Source organism: Sander vitreus, chromosome 22, assembly GCF_031162955.1.
Source record: "Sander vitreus isolate 19-12246 chromosome 22, sanVit1, whole genome shotgun sequence".
NCBI lineage: Eukaryota > Metazoa > Chordata > Actinopteri > Perciformes > Percidae > Sander > Sander vitreus.
Window position 1 is genome coordinate 5117604 of NC_135876.1, and position 17387 is coordinate 5134990.

General features: G+C 40.2%; 1 non-coding gene across 1 annotated transcript; it reads left to right on the top strand.

The window, feature by feature from the left end:
* The first annotated feature begins 16887 nt into the window (after positions 1 to 16887).
* On the top strand, positions 16888 to 16969 carry trnas-gcu (transfer RNA serine (anticodon GCU)). The gene has a single exon. It is a non-coding gene; the product is annotated as a tRNA-Ser (tRNA).
* The last annotated feature ends 418 nt before the right edge of the window (positions 16970 to 17387 follow it).

Consider the following 17387-nt stretch of genomic DNA (forward strand, 5'->3'; position numbering starts at 1 on the left):
TGTCTTGCTCCTCTCTCTTCTAGTAGTTGCCTATTTTCTAATCAGTCTCTGAGGGCCTGGCTCTCCTGACAGTCTGTCTGATCTATCTACTTGTTCTCACACCTTTTATCAATTACATAAATTGTCATTTTTCCAAGCTTTTTGCATTTTACGCCACTGCCAGCTTTTGAGCGTCTGAGTAAAATTGCTTCATACACAAACCCAATGTATGCTGAGCCAATTAAAGTCACAGTGTAGTGCTGCACAATGCCATGGAGCACACAATACTGTTTACAACCTTCAGTGTTTGGGACACCGCTTTGGTCCGTAGGAATATTAATGACGGATCTTTACCAATATTCAGTCCTGCATTAAAAAACAAACGAATCTGAACACCTGTACATATCTGCTCTAGAGGAACAAGGCGTCATTGTTTGAATCAAAGGATGACAACAGTATTCCTATTACCAGTGTTTTGCAAGTTCACACTTAACAAGTGCAAGCTCACAGGTTAAACTAAACTAGTTCATGTTCATTTCTTCCGGGGCTTTGTGGTAACTAAACTGCTCTGTCGTTTTGAATTGGTTTCTGATGTGGCTGACGTTGGGTCCGGTTCGGCCTTGTTTTTTAAGAGTAGCTGTTGTACCGTAGTCTGTTCCCCGGTGGAATAATTTGCCTCCTAAACAATAAAATTACGTTTCCCATGGCACCCTCTCCATGGTTAGGGTTTGGTTCAGATTTAAGTATGGGGAAATATCGACAGGGAAACCGTTTTCAACATATCACCATCATGCCGGCTGCTGCAGAGCGTGGGCGCCGTTAACTGTCTTGAGTGTGAACGGCGCTCCGTTCACCTCTCCCATTCATTAGTTTCAACAAACTGAACGTTCATTTCACCGTTCAACAAAAATATGAGCTTGTTCAATGGACGCTTTTCAAATAAACACACACATATATACGTAGATACAGACTCACATCGCTGTTGCGACTTATGTGTGATGAGTGAGGTTGAGGAGAAACAAGATAAGAATAGTTGGAGAACCGTAGGGCTTGACTGAATCTAATTATCCTCATCATTATGACAATACTAATATGGAATCTAAGTATTTTCGAATCACTTCAAGGTTAATAAAATATATGAATCTCATTAAGAAAGAGATCATGACAATGAGATACCATGTGATTATGTCATTATTAGTTATGATAATGTATTGTGGCAACATCACATGCTCACGCAGAAACATCCACCCAGACTCCCATATTAAACCAACTTCACATTCCGCGTGTGATTATAAACACGTATTGATTTCCAATGTTAGCTCACTGTTGCCATGTCTCTCCATTGGGACAGAGACTCTGAGAGAGCTGTACTGAATCAATGTGTCGCTATCCAGGCAACAGTCTCAATATTCTCCCCCACTCTGGTTCCAATTTGGTGCTCGATTGGAGACATCATTCTTCAGTTGTCTTCTGAGAGAGTGGCTGTCAGTGGGGACGCTGCATTTGTTTTGTGAGTGCACACAGGGCCTCTGGGTACTGAAGACTGGTGTTGTCCTTACAGTTGGTTCTGTATTCACTGTCATCACACGCCAATTGATTTCTATCGTTCAAATGTACAGCTGTACAAAATGACATCACATCATGCACATTTCTTTTGTTGTTCACATTGAGAAAGGTATGGGCGGAGCTGGAGGTCCAGGTTAGATGCTACAGCTACTGAATTTAAAGCTGCAGTAGTCACTATTTTTTATATTAGCAATGGATCAAATGACGCCGTGTGACGATGTGACAGGAGCATAATGTTGAACCCAAGTGGAATTTTCACCCGATCCAGCAGTTCCCCTCAGCGCAATATTGTAGCATCTTCCAGCTCATTGGTTTGGTTTTTTGGCCCTCAACTTTACGGTTTTGTTTGTCTCCGAGCTCTCATCAGATAGCAGCAGCTGTGTTCAACAAGACACTCTGCTGAAGCCTGTGTCCTCTACCTGCTCAGCAGCCATTCAGAGAGGAGCTGGGAACACAGCGGAGCATTCAGCAGCTAAAGAGACAGATTTCCTCAGGAGTTGGTGGAGACCAAACCCAGAGCTAGAAGAGAGAGAGAACATGATTGATATTCATCATCTGGACACAAACACAAAGGGCCCTATTTTAACGATCTGAGACGCAAGTATCAAACGCCAAACTCAAGTAGCTTTGTGGGCGGATCTCGGGCGCTATTGCTATTATACCGGTGGGATAAATGACTCCTCAAATCTAAAACGGGTTGGTCTGAAGTAGCTACATTACTCATAGGTGTGGTTTGGGCATAACGTGCAATAAACCAATCGGAGCATTATCTCACATTGCCTTTAAAAGCAGGCGCGCAGGATTGCTATTATGATGGCGAATTTGCTAGGCGCACGCTCTTAATACATCCATGGGCGCACGCCAGGAGCGGTTTACAGCCGAGGAGACCAATGTTTGCTATTGATTTTTTTTTTTTTTTTGTCAAAATGTAAATAAAGAAATGTCACAAAAACATACTTGCCGATGTTTTGGGCTCACTCTCACTGAATCACGAGGTTATGAATGCATGGTTAGACCGAGATTACCTCACTATAGACGATGCAGCTTTTCTGTCTCTCCTCTCCCGTGCTGCTGCTGGGGCTTTTGGGTTAAGTGGCATCGGTACATGCAGTTCAACATCACATCTCCTTAAGTCCTCTAATATTTCCTCATTTATGTCATCAACACATCCATGATTCATGGAAATGTGTAAAACAAGGTCATATTTTTCCTTGTATTTATGTACGGTTCGCAAAAATGGGAACTGCTGGGTCCGTGAGATGAGAGAAGCAAAGTGTATGCGTGGTGTGCACACTCTACATTACGGCCAAGCATGCACACTTAAAATAGCATCTGAATAACGTGCCACTGACTTTAGACTAGGTTTTTCCTGGTCTGTGGCGGAACTGTTTTCTTGAAACTGCAAAATAGCACTAGGGAACGTTTGCGCCGGAACACGCCTCCTCTTTTTGCTGAACCGGCCCCGGGAGCGCAAGTTCATTCCCTAATTTACCGATGTGAGTCTATTGAGGGAAAAGTCTGCTGTGGGTCAGGTGCAAAATACGAATGATACATGCGTCGGTGTACAAAGTCAATTGCGCTGGGTGCAAGATAGGGCCCAAAGACTCCAAATGAGATTTGGAGAGGCAAAGATGTGAATAGAGAAAACACTGCCGAGCCTATTTATTCATATTCATAAACTTCAGCTCGACCGACCAATGGTGTAACTGCCTTCAGCACCGTTCTTTTAACTTCTTCCAATGAATAAATCCTCTTCAGTTCAGATAGAACTGATGCTATTGCAGCATCTACGCTAACCTCTTTAGGAGCCACCATTGTTGTTTTGAACGAACAGTCGCCTTTCCATGTCGTCACGCACACCTAAACCAAACCGCTGGTTGCTTGCTGCCATGCAAGGTACCCGCTCTGCTGCAGTCCAGCCAAAAAAACATTAGGAATAGCTGTTTCTTTCGGTCTGTACACGAATATGCCACACTCTGGTCCTAGCTTGTAAGAACCGATGGTGTCCTGTGGGCCCATGCAGGGTGGGCATAGTAATATGCATGAACCAATAATAAAGAAGTAATTCATTCATATAACAAACACAAAAAAAGCTGCATAGTTTATGGGGAAGCTGTTTAGTTAATGACACAATATTAAAGTGACTGTTGCTGATGATGTTCTCCCCGATGTGTGATGAAAGTTGATCTCTGCTCCTAATGCTTTTATAATCTGCTGGTTAGACATCACAGTGCACTTCAAATAAAATGTTGCTGCAGCTTCTCATGCCACTTTATAAAAATAAAAAGCCTCTCAGAGGAAAGCCTCATTGTCCCACAGCCTCATATATCATAAATGCCTGTCGCTGTTAAGGCGGTGGGTGGAATTGAAACACAAAGGTGTTAACCTGACAGTCAATTAGTATGCATCACAACAACAGCATCTCCTGTGAGTGTGTGACTGTGCAAAAGGAAATCAAACAGTTGTTCATATGGCTGTCATGACCTTTTTTGTTGTTGTTAAATTCAATGATTAGAAACACTTTTGTGAATCCCTCCACATTATTGCTTTCTTGGCTATCCAGCCCAGTCGGGCTACTTTTTATGTAATTGGGCAGGTTAAAAATTGTGTTGTGAAAGTTGTGATGATTTAGTCATAAGAGCCACAGACAGGGTAGGGAATCAGAAAGTATGAGAGACAGACTAATGCATTGTTAGTTTAGGTCTTTTCATGGGGTATGGTAACATAGAATAACCTTATTCTTTTAGGTCACGATTGTTCTGATGTTCATGCCCTAATAGAATAATGGCGAAAACAGATTACACAAAATGAAGCAAGAAGAAGACTAGCTTATCTTATCAAGAAATCTTAAGAAATGCTGTAGCCTCCAGTTCCATCCCTTATTTTCAGAGCGTACAGTGTGTGATGATGCATCAGCGTCAGTATGTGAACAAGTGTCTGTGCAGAGGTCTCTGCATTTCATATTCCTCCTGTCTTTTTTATTAGGTTGTTTACCAGTGGAGCTGAATACCGAGCAGTTGGGGGTAGTGAATGAAACGTAAGGGAGGGTGAATTGGCGTTAGAATTTAGAGGCATTTTTCAAAGTTGTATCCAATTTATGTAATTCTCAGGCCTCCTTTTTTCAAAGGTCCCTTTCCTCTCCTTTCCAGTGTGTCAGGCAGAGAAGCGTGAGCGCCGAGGCTTACAGAGTAATATAATCAGCCACCCTGGCGAATGCGGCCCTCACACACTGACGCAGGGCCCATTCGCACAATATTGGCACAGCTGCAGCACCCAGGGTGCCTTATGATTATGAAGATGAGGAGGAACACAGAGCTGCAAGCTGTCTGCTGTCTCCAGGGGCCCATAACCCTCCCCCTCTCTCTCTCTCTCTCTGACATGCAGGTGAATCTCAGCTGTTTCACCTGATGCACAATGATTGTTTTTTTCTACGAATTGGTGTATTTTTAGTACATCTCCATGTTGTTTTCAGAGACACAGCCTGTCCTGCAGACACTAGCTGGGGTTCGGGTATGGACGAAACACTTAAGCCGCCTGCATGCTGATGTAGGTAACTCAGCAATAGTGATGGCTAAAATAAAGCCTCATTTTATCCATCACTACTGCCACCTCAAACTTTGTAAACCATTTTCTTTATTTTCTAAGCCCACTAGATGGCGCTCTCGGTTTAAAGAAAAATGCCCGAGGAATGGCAACTCAGTGTGCTTTCAACCCTTTGTTGAACAGAGAGCGCCATCTAGTGGGCCCAGAGAATAAAGAAGATGCTTCATGAAGCTTCATTTGGTCATGACTACTCCGCGCTGGCTGTGCCATGGTTCTCCTGTGGGGAGAGCGGTGGAGACAACTCAGAGGAAGCGCTACCATTGGCGTGGTGTGGCGCACAAAAGGGCCAACGAGTGCTGCGCTCAAAGTTCAAATTATTTCAACCTTGACCTTGTTGCCTCTGAATTTTTTTTAAGTGCAACCGAGATGAGATGAGATAAGGAGGTAGCCTAAAGCGATGATGAGGTAAATCTGCACTGCGCTTTGCTCTCCGTCCTCCCTTGTGGTTTTAGCGCTGATCTTGTGTAGGCTGTCAGATGGTAAGACATTTCCAGTCCGACTGGTAAAGAACTAACTTGTCAGTAACACAAAGAAACTTGATGCACAGAATGGGACAATGAAGCGATGGACGCTGATGATGCTGTAGATCTAGAGTTGGATTTTAAACTTTTGGCTTGTAAGCCTTTACCGCAAAGCAATGCCTACATGTGGCCTCTATTCAAAATTCACAAAGAGTGATGTGTCATTACTGCTGCAAGCGATGTTCACAATGTTCTCTACACTCTGTATTATTACTGCCTTTATTTTAGCTGATACAATCAATGCCTGGATCAGTCCCGATACCAAAACTTAGGATTGGTACAGGACATTCCTAATTAACCCCTCAGAAGTATTTCATTTCTTTTACGAAGTAAAATACAGTACCCTGTTACATTAAACCGGTTAGGTTAAAGTTGCCCTTCAATCTAAGGATGCCTTAGAAAGAAATGAGTTGCATGAAATCAGGGAAGCCAAAACACTGTTCATCTGAACACACTGTCCACACAAAGACGACACAGAGCTGGATTTAAATCAGCAAAAGCTGAGGCGGAGGAGATTACAGGGAAAACCCATTGGACACTGAGCAACTTGTTAGATTATAACTCGATTTGACCACCAGTCTATCTTCAAAATCTCTTCAAAACTTGAACCAGACCTTGAACACCAACCACCAACTCGGAGGAACCATGCCTCTCCAGCCGCCCAGCAAGTTGTTGCCTCAAGGTTTTTTGCACATGTTCTGTATTTTAAAAGTACAGTGAAAGCCAACACTTTCATGAGACAACCAATAGGCTTTATGCAACACTGCTAAATGAAACTCAAATCAAACTTAAGTTTGAAACTTAAGGTAGTTTATGCAACCGGGCTCAGACTCCAGTAAGTTAAATCTTGTCACACGCACACACACACACACACACACACACACACACACACACACACACACACACACACACACACACACACACACACACACACACACACACACATACACACACACAGCTCCTGCTGAGGGTCCCTGTAACCTGGTGACAGGGTGCAGACAGGGTTTTGCAGGAGCTATTCGACATCCAACATAAATTGAATGTGTCTTTCCAAGGCACAGCTTGTGATGTAACTGTCCCTGGCATCCTGGGGTTTCACAGATCTTATGTAAGGCAGTTACAACAATAGCCAAGGATGTGTCTGACTACCCACCAAGTCTCAGTCAACGAGAACATTTTCAATGTGGATGAACATCTTTTGTCTTGTTCCATTGAAATGATATTGCTTGTGGTTTGTAGTTGTTTGCAGTTTATTTCACTGCATTCCTGCCTTTTAAAAGATCATATTCCACTTTTTCTTAGTTTTGGCCATCATTTATATCAGTGGTGATATGAAGTAATAGCTTAAATCTGGTCACATGGCAACAACCAAGCAAGTGGTCAAAGGTCATCATGTTCACTGTGTGGTAATTTGGGCTTATTTGACTGATTGCAAATGTGTTTGTTTCAATGTAAAAAAAAAAGCCTTAGTGGGATAGAGGCCCCCAGCAGGTTATTCAACTCTGTATCTAAACCACTCTTTATTGTGTCTTTTAACATGATGTTCTGTTGACTTTTGTGAGATACATCTTTCTGAACTAACTATTGTTGCAGTAAGATGGGACCTATGACAGAGACCAATGATCCCATTGGTAAAATACAGAGTAGAAAAACAACAGGCAAAAACTAATGAATAAACAAGATAAAGAATATTTTTCAATGAACCCAACTCGTACCAGTTTTCCTGTGTCACATTGTTCAAGCTGTTTGCAGCAGTGTTGACTGTGTAATTCCATCTGCTGAATTGTCCTCAGTGTTCTAACCTCTGACATACCAGCTGAGCCAGAGGCAGAGCAGCAGGTACTATAGAGGAGCCGTCAGGCAGTGATGGAGGCGAGATGGGGCCACTGACCTTCATAAGCTTCACTCAACGCTGCAATCATAGCAAGTCCTGCACTAAAATAACCAATTGTCTGTGTGACCTGAGGCCTATTCACTACCACAACTCTCTCTTTGACATGTAAATGATCGGTTTTCATGTCTGAGAGCAAGTGGAATACAACATAAATCCTCCAGCACAACTTTATGCGAAACCCATATTTTAGCAAATAATGTTTGAATAAATGATCATCGATGATTAGGGCATTTGCAGCGATGGACCCTCCATGTGTCCAACAGTAATGTTATTCAGAATCAATCCAACTGACATTTTAAAAAGCTGATTACCCTCAGGACCAGTGTGACCAGTCAATGTAGCTCCACATTTCTGCTTAAACGTCTTCAACTTTGGCCGCACACGGTTATCTAGCTGATGATTTTTTTGGCTTGTTTCAGTGTTTTTGTTTTTGATGCACTTCCAGCTGGGATCGACCACTGGTTCCCAAGCCTTTTGGATTGTTACCCTTTATATTGTGTGACCTCTCATTATGACATGAGTTTTGACCTCTTCAACCAAATATTACATTTTCCTCTCATATTGTTTTAAGCCTCTAAAAGAATAACTGATGCACACTGCCAACAGTCAATACTCAGAAGGAACTTGTGTGATACTTTCAGTATTAAAAAGTACTTTCATGCCAAAAAAGATACAAGTTTCACGTGTGTTTGCTACTAAGTGGACTTAGAGGTGAAATTAGACTAGATTAGATTAGACTCCATCATTATGAAATTATATTTTTTAGAGGGGTAGAAAGCCAGAAGATGATCCCCCGATGGAGTCTAGACACTGGTGGTCGTATGAGGAGCCCGACGACCGAACCGAGGAGCCAACAGCAGTGCCTGCCGGAGGAGGACCCAGGGAGCCATGCATGATGAAGACCGGAGGAGCAAGGGGAGGAGGAGGGTTGTGCTCTTAGCCTGAAATGACACTGAGCAGCAGAGAGAGACAGGTTTAAAACAGGGATGTCATGCTGTGATTGGCTCGTGAAATTCATGACCGCTTCTGATTGGTTAAAATAAAAGTGAATGCCTCTAACAGCTGTTCAGATTAGAAGAGAGAGAAAAGTGATTACGTTTAGAAGTCTGCCAGTAAGAATTTATGCTGAGCTCCATATAATTCAATTAATGCACATATAGTTGAAGAAAAAAAAAGTTTATTTGATCACTTACAACAGATAACAGTATTGTAGTATTGATAACTATTTACTAAATATGCAATATTATTAAGCAAATATCATCATATCCATCATATTAGAGGTGGATGTCACCAACTCTCTCATGTATGATTTTTATTAGCAGTTGAGCTTATTGACAATCCAATATTAAATCTAACTCTGTCTCTTGTGTTTGTGTTTCCTGGGATAACAGACTGACATGTTCTGTCTTTACCTTATGATCTACTTTGAGTGGGTTTTCATCTTGAGTACTCTGCCTGTGTGTCAGCGCACTTTTACCTCACCACATTCTTCATTTTATCTTCTTTCAATAAGTACAGTAATAAAATGGAGAGTTGACTGAGATTTAATATACCTCCATATTTCTCTCCTCTTCTAACCCATCAGTCTCTTAACCATATCAGTCTGGGGATGACTGTCTCACAAACACACACACACACGCGCGCGCACACACACACACACGCGCACACACACACACACACACACACACACACACACACACACACACACATCATTAGGCTTATTTGCATGTGTTTTCTATGCAGGTGCATCCAAATGTCAATTGAGAAATAATCAGTGCAACTGCTAATTGGAGGTTTAAATTCTTCAATTTACAGGGAGCCATTTGTTAATGAAAGGTGATGGGGAAAATTGAAAAATGCCAAAAAGAATTCAAGTGAAGAGGGGGGGTACCATCCGCAGGGTACCATCCTGCGCACCCTCAGCACAATTAGTAATATATTTAAATAATGAGCACAGTGTAAATACGGGCTACAGTGATAGTGTAGTGCTGTCTGCTTTATTTTCCCATAAAGAAAATTAAGGACATAAGGGCAATCTGTTAAGAAGCTAGTGAGCCTGCACAGCATAAGCTTTCTAAAGTGCAATTTGCATCTCTACCCGAGAGTGATGCCTTTTGTTATTCTGCCTGGTGCTGTTAAGGATGCTGCATCTGAATCTGAAGGAAGCACATCTAAATCCCAGCCCAGCGATGTGAAGCACCCTAATGGCAAGGTGCCACCAGCACTGTTTGTGTTCCTCTAGCTGGTCCCATTAAGCGCTCTGAGCAAAACTAATCTTTTCTTGTACTGCAAACACTCTTACTTTCATTTACCGACGCCCAAGGCTAACACTCATCACCTGCAGCCCATTATATGTCGCTGTGTGTCAGGGTATAAATTGTACACTAAACAGTGCCTTGGAAATGTTTCTTTGACACTAAAAGCTATGCCTTTGGTCCATGGCCATGAGTCGTATGCCAATAGTTTGATCTGTACGTCTGTAACACAACAGGGCCGATTCTAGCCTGCTTTATCAGGGTGGGCTGATAGAGGAGAAAAAACAGGTGGGCAACCTTGGCGGTTGGTAGAGGTTAGAGAATCACGCTAGTGGCCCAGAGGTTGCTAGTCCCAACCCCCTGGTGAGATGGCACACACATTTGGCCTAATCACAGCTGGCCGGGCAACCCGAAGGCAGAGGTTTGGTTTCAACATTCGTGGGGACGCATTTGATGTGGGGGGTCCGAGGGTCCATCCACAGAACATTTTGAGCACTAAACACTTAATTTCCTGCATCACTTTATGGTGGAAATGTCTTATTTATGTTTAAGGAAAACACAGGGGACAATTGAAAATATAAAACACAATGGGATATAATGCAGTAAGGCTCTCAGGCATTGTGTATTTCTTTCAAATATGAATTATCCTGTAGATCAACTTTACTCATTTAATGTTATCTCTGTTGAGTCAGCACACATGTAGGCATTATTTACTCTTCCTCCTCTTAGTTTCTTTTGTTGGGGAAGTAACCAGCATGTGGCACCTGTTCACCTCAATGACATTCATTCATTTTCATTCATTTATACCTGGACTGTACCAGCTCAGATGTGTTTCATCAAGATTACTGCTCATGTTCAAAACATTCCGCATATTCAAAACGTGTTCTCTGACATTAAGAGAGTTGTAATATTTTAACAAAATCTTTTTGATTTACGAGAATAAAGTCACAATATTTCATAAGAAATCCACCTGCTATATAGTCTGCTGTGCATGATATTATTGCTCTGCTGTATTATATGGCAGTATCTCATTCAGACAGACCGCCTGACAGACACAGAGCCTTGTTTGGGTCTCTGGATGAGAATAAGTTTAGGAAGGCTCTTCATCCGAGGTCTAAAACCCAAACTACCTAGCATACATATTTCCCAAAGTGTTGAATTGCTATCTCCTTAAAACTTTTATTTTGATTCTTTAAGTGTTAAACATGTCAATCAACTCTACACCATCAATAGTGGTCATTTAAAAGCACAAAAGCACACAGAAAAGAAATAGTTCCTTGCAGGGGGCAGAAAAGAAATACTATCCTAAATTACTGAGGTGCAAATTCCCACACGACAGATATTATCAGATGACCTCCTCCCTCAGGTGAAATATGGAAGGTAATTTGCCGTGGAATCTTTACAAATTATGTATATAGGGTTTCATAAGAACCCAGATTATCTCTGGTTACAATGGTCCTCTGTGAACACGACTTCAGTAAGGCTTTCTGTGTTCAGATGGAAGATTCATTTGTGCAGCATGTCTCTTAGCTCGATGGTGTTTTAAGCCCCCAACGTCTCCTTCCAGGCAGAGCTGCAACCGTTGACTTCAAGGCAACTGACCCTAACCTTAACCCTTACCATAACCATTGCCTAATCGACTTCAAGGCAGCGCTGCGACCGTTGACTTCAAGGCACCTAACCCTAACCCTAACCTTAACCTTAACCCTAACCCTAACCCTAACCATTGCCTAATCCTAATTGCCTAAGGAGACGTTGGGGGCTTAAAACACCAATAAACTGTCTCTTAAGACTCTGGCTCTCTGGAAAACAATTGACATTGTGAATCTTGTAAACGTTGATATATTTTGAGGTTTTTATCTTATTGTCATTATTTTTATCTATAACATTGTGCTTTTGTTTAATCCTATAATGTCCTTGTCTTTTGTCCTGGGAAACTGTTTGGTACAATTGTCACCATTTCAAAAATGATTGTTTGAAAGCAACACACAAAAGCTCCATGTCTGCTCCTCCATGATGATGTGTCGGTGGTGATGCAGGACGCTGTCTACTGCAGTCAGAATAAGTATTAAATCTTTACAGGCAGCATGGATTATTTACAACTCAGGGAGTGTTTATCCCATAGGCCACAGAGATGGGTTAACCAGACAACATTCCTCTGATTGTCCTGTGACATTTCACTTATTGATAATTTATTTGGAAAAAGCATTGTGCTCAGATTAGCAGTGCGAAGAGTAATCACAACTGATGGCCTTAAAAGGGCAGGCCATCAGGACACTGACAGTACAGGATGAAGAAAAATGTCTCTATCAACAGAAACGAGGGGAAAATTTGTGTTTGTGCTGCTTTCTGATTGTGATTTACCGCTGTAGAGAGGACCAGAGCTTGCAAGTAATTAGCTGCATTTACTTGGTTCCAAGTCCCCAGTAAGTTATCTGGGTAAATTGTACTGGTTGTAGTTTTATTGCAGCATACTTTTTTACAGAAATCAATAAATCGGACTTGTACTTCCTGACACCCACAAATCATCTTCTGGTAAAAGTAATGAAGTGAACACAGCTGCATATAATATACACTTTCTGATAAACATCACATCATTATAGAAGAAATGTTTTAATACATCTGCTATTATCTTAACTAGTCGTTTTTGGGGCCTGGACTTAACTGTGGTCACTGTATGACACTGTCACGGTGCTTTGCACCTGGCTCACACTCACCTTTTTTCGGCTAGAGCGCTAAACTTAACTGTCATGTGACCGGTAACAAATAAGGTGTTTAATCCGATTAATCACTTTATATACTAGTTGGAGAGGTTTTGTGTGTTCCACTGTGGTTCCTGCATTACTTATATGAATACAAATGTTTTAAAAGTTTTTTTTATAGTATATTATTTAAAAATAAAATGATAAAAAAGTCAGTATAGTATGTCAACTGTATAGCATATTGAAAAAAAGGTAAAAACGTCATACTATAATGGTATAATATAGTATAGTATGTTGAAAAAAGTCATGAAAAAGTCATAGTAGCCTGTTGAAAAAAGTCATAGTATAGTATGTCAAAAAAAGTGATAAAAAACTGGGAAATGCTCATGTTATCATTTTTTTAGTATAGTAGGTTTGAAAAAAGTCACAGGATAGTATGTCGAAAAAAGTGCTTAAAGGGATACTTCACCGATTTAGCATTAAGCTTTGTATCAGTAGAAACACGGTAGTATTTTCAAATGACCCTTCCCTCCCTCATGTCCCCCTGAGACGAGACTTCTCTGTATTGTGTGTCTGGAAAAAAACCTCTGATGACGCAAAAATCGTCATTTTGCGTCATCGGAGGCTTTGTCGGCCAGATGCTATAGACTATAGCCAGCTAGTTCCGCATGTTTTCAACCCGCCCATAGGGGGTTGGACTGTTGTCTTTACCCGAAGCTTGCTGAAGCAAAATGAGTGTCAGCCATCTTGAAGCTTCGCTAAACTGGCTCCGTCTTTTCAGCAGAAAACTTTTACAACAATTATGTGCATTCAAACTACCGCACGTGTACCACCGGGATACATTGGTACAGATCGGAGAATATGCAGGACACTTCATTGCACACTTTATCGACACACTACGCGAGCTTCGCCTGCTACGGAGACCAGCACCTCAGCCTGCGGTGTCGCCGCCTAGCCGGGGAAAGGGACCTCGACAGCGGTGTGCAGGAGTTTGAGGCGAGCTAGGTGGAAAGCTAACGCTAGCCGGCCACCTGTTCCATCAATCCTGCTTGCAAGTGTCCGCTCATTAGACAACAAACTGGACTACATCCAACTTTAATGAAACTCCCAACGCGAGTTCCACTGGCGGTTTTTGGCACGGGCGAACCGGGCAGACGCACGGGCGAACCGGGCAGTCGCCCGGGGCGGCATTTTTTCATGTCACATGGTGGGCGGCACGAGAATAAAAAAAATAATAATAATAATCTGTGCCGCGAAGCGGTTTTCTGTTATCTACCATTTCACTGTCATAGACAGTATATATAATGGACCAACAGATCCCGTTGCTCTGGACGGAGACCAGTGAAGGATATTAGAATCACTTTTCCGGTGAGCGCCGAGCGTTACTGCTCAGCCTCCAACTGAGAGCGACGACGTAGATGTGACATGAACAACCTGTCTGGAAGTTGTAAGTCTTCTGGTAGCTGTGCCAAGAGAAATCTCAGTCATTCTGAATATTGCAGAGACGGAGAGCGTAGGTATATGTAAGGAGATAACATGGACAGAGGCTAATTATTGCTAACTAAAATGCTAGTTAACATTAGTAATTAAACAGCTAATGTAAGTCGAAACTGCCTGCGAGCTTCTCCTGTACTATACGGTAATTCCTCTACTATGCGACAGTAAGTCCTGTGGCTATGACACAATCGTTAGCCTATTTTTACAAAAACATCTGCTACATAGCCATAACGTGAGATACAAGGTAATGGAGCCTTTTATACATTGTCGTGTTTCTTTAGAAAGAAACACTTGTTCACTGTGTGGGGAATTGGCAAATTGGCGCCCTCCTTGCAGCTGCAGGCGCCCTGCTTGAACCCCCTACTTTCACAATGAAATGGACTAGTCCGTAACGGTGTGGGGCCCGGCGCCAAAGATAAACACACGGTGACAGGAGAACTCGGAAGTACACAGAGACGGATCAAGACGAGTCTAAACCTTTCTTTTAGGTCAATGGTCTAAACGCAAAAATGAAACAAAGCGGCTCAAATAAAAGAAAAAAGCGAAAAGTTTTCGGCAGTAGCAGGACCTTCATCAGCTTCCGTGGCTGATGATAGTGGTGGTGGTGTCGGCGGCAGTGGCACTGGCATGAACAGTGAGGAGGAGACTCAGGAGGAGAGAGACAGAGATGAGGGAGTGAGGCTAGAACCTGCGGTAAGCACAACTCCCCTTAAAACACTTTGCCCCTTGATAAAACTGAGCCAAAAACTGAGTGGTTTACAAAACACTACAACAATAAAAGACGTAGGCATTCTTTACTGTATGATTGCATTAGTAGCCTATATAAACGTTGCACATCATGCATCATGATAGACCTCTTCAAATTAAAGCACAGGACCTCTTGAAATGATAAAAATATATATATATATATATATATATATATATATATATATATATAGAGAGAGAGAGAGAGAGAGAGCTTGTTTTATGATTTATGAGGAGTATACCATTTTATTAATTTATTAATCTTGTTACATTTTTTATTATTGTATATATTGTTGGCACAAAAAGTGACAAAAAAGTCATAGTATACTATGTCGAAAAAAGTCATAGTATAGCATGTCGAAAAAAATTGATAAAAAAGTCGTAGAAGTCAGAGAAATTGTCATGTTATCATTAGTATAGTATTGTAGGTCGAAAAAAGTGATGTAAAAGTCATAGTATAGTGTGTCGAAAAAAAGTGATTAAAAAGTCATGGTGTAGTATGTTGAAAAAAGTAAAGTATAGTATTTAAAAAATAGTCATAGTATAGTAGGTTGAAAAAAGTGATGAAAAATTCGTATAGTATAGTATATCGCATAAAAAGTTATTAAAAAAGCCATAATATTGTATGTCGAAAAAGTGATAAAAAGTCATAGTCTAGTATTTTGAAAAAAGTCATGGTATAACATGTTATAAAAAGTGACAAAAAAGGCATAGTATAGTAATGTCGCATGAAAAGTGATAAAAAAGTGATAATTTAGCATGTCGATAAAAGTCATAGTATAGTATGTCGAAAAAAGTGATTAAAAAGTCATGGTCTAGTATGTCGAAAGAAGTCATAGTATATTATGTCGAAAAAAGTAATAGTATAGCATGTCGAAAAAAGTGACAAAAAAGTCATAGTATACTATGTCGAAAAAAGTCATAGTATAGCATTTCGAAAAAAAGTGATAAAAAAGTCTTAGAAGTCAGAGAAATGGTCATGTTATCATTATTATAGTATAGTAGGTTGAAAAAAGTGCTGAAAAAGTCATAGTATAGTATGTCGATAAAAGTGATTAAAAAGTCATGGTCTAGTATGTCGAAAGAAGTCATAGTATATTATGTCGAAAAAAGTCTATAGCATGTCGAAAAAAGTGATAAAAAAGTCTTAGAAGTCAGAGAAATTGTCATGTTATCATTATTATAGTATAGTAGGTCGAAAAAAGTGATGAAAAAGTCTTAGAAGTCAGATAAATGGTCATGTTATCATTATTATAGTATTGTAGGTCGAAAAAAGTGATGAAAAAGTCATAGTATAGTATGTTGAAAAAAGTGATTAAAAAGTTATAGTATAGTATGTTGAAAAAAGTGATTAAAAAGTCATGGTGTAGTATGTTGAAAAAAGTAAAGTATAGTATTTAAAAAATAGTCATAGTATTGTAGGTCGAAAAAAGTGATGAAAAAGTCATAGTATAGTATATCGCATAAAAAGTTATTAAAAAAGCCATAATATTGTATGTCGAAAAAGTGATAAAAAGTCATAGTCTAGTATTTTGTAAAAAGTCATGGTATAACATGTTGTAAAAAGTGACGAAAAAAGGCATAGTATAGTATGTTGCATAAAAAGTTGTAAGAAAGTCATTATTTAGCATGTCGATAAAAGTCATAGTATAGCATGTTGTAATAAGTGATTATTACTAAGCTATTATAAGCTCATCCATTGTGCTCTGCATGCGTGGGTTCGAATCCCGTTCTCGTCATACCAGAATTTGTTACTCTCCAGCATTTACTTATCAACAATATAACTGACTGCATTCAAACACTCAAACGTGATATCAGTTTCTCCTAGAGAACTGAACATGATGGTCATGTTGTCATTATTATAGTATAGTAGGTTGAAAAATGTCATAAAAAAGTCATAGTCTAGTATGTCAAAAGAAGTCATAGTATATCATGTCGAAAAACAGTCATAGTATAGCATGTCGAAAAAAAGTGATAAAAAAGTCTTAGAAGTCAGAGAAATGGTCATGTTATCATTATTATAGTATTGTAGGTCGAAAAAAGTGATGAAAAAGTCATACTATAGTATGTTGCTGTTGATAAAAGTAAAAAAAAAAAAAAAAAGGTCAGACCTTTATTTGACTGTAGATGAGGTGGCCGAGTGGTTAAGGCGATGGACTGCTAATCCATTGTGCTTTGCACGCGTGGGTTCGAATCTCATCTTCGTCGTACCAGAATTTGTTACTCTGCAGCATTTACTTATCAACAATATAAATGACTGCATTCAAACACTCAAACATGATATCAGTTTCTCCCAGAGAACTGAACATGATGGTTATGTTGTCATTATTGTGTATACAACATTTATGTTGTCGAAAAAAGTAATAGCATAGCATGTCGACAAAAGTGACAAAAAAGTCATTGTATACTATGTCGAAAAAAAGTCATAGTATAGCATGTTGAAAAAAGTGATAAAAAAGTCATAGTCTAGTATGTCAACAGAAGTCATAGTATATTATGTCGAAAAACAGTAATAGTATAGCATGTCAAATAAAATGACAAAAAAGTCATAGTATACTATGTCGAAAAAATAGTCATAGTATAGCATGTCGAAAAAAAAGTGATAAAAAAGTCTTAGAAGTCAGAG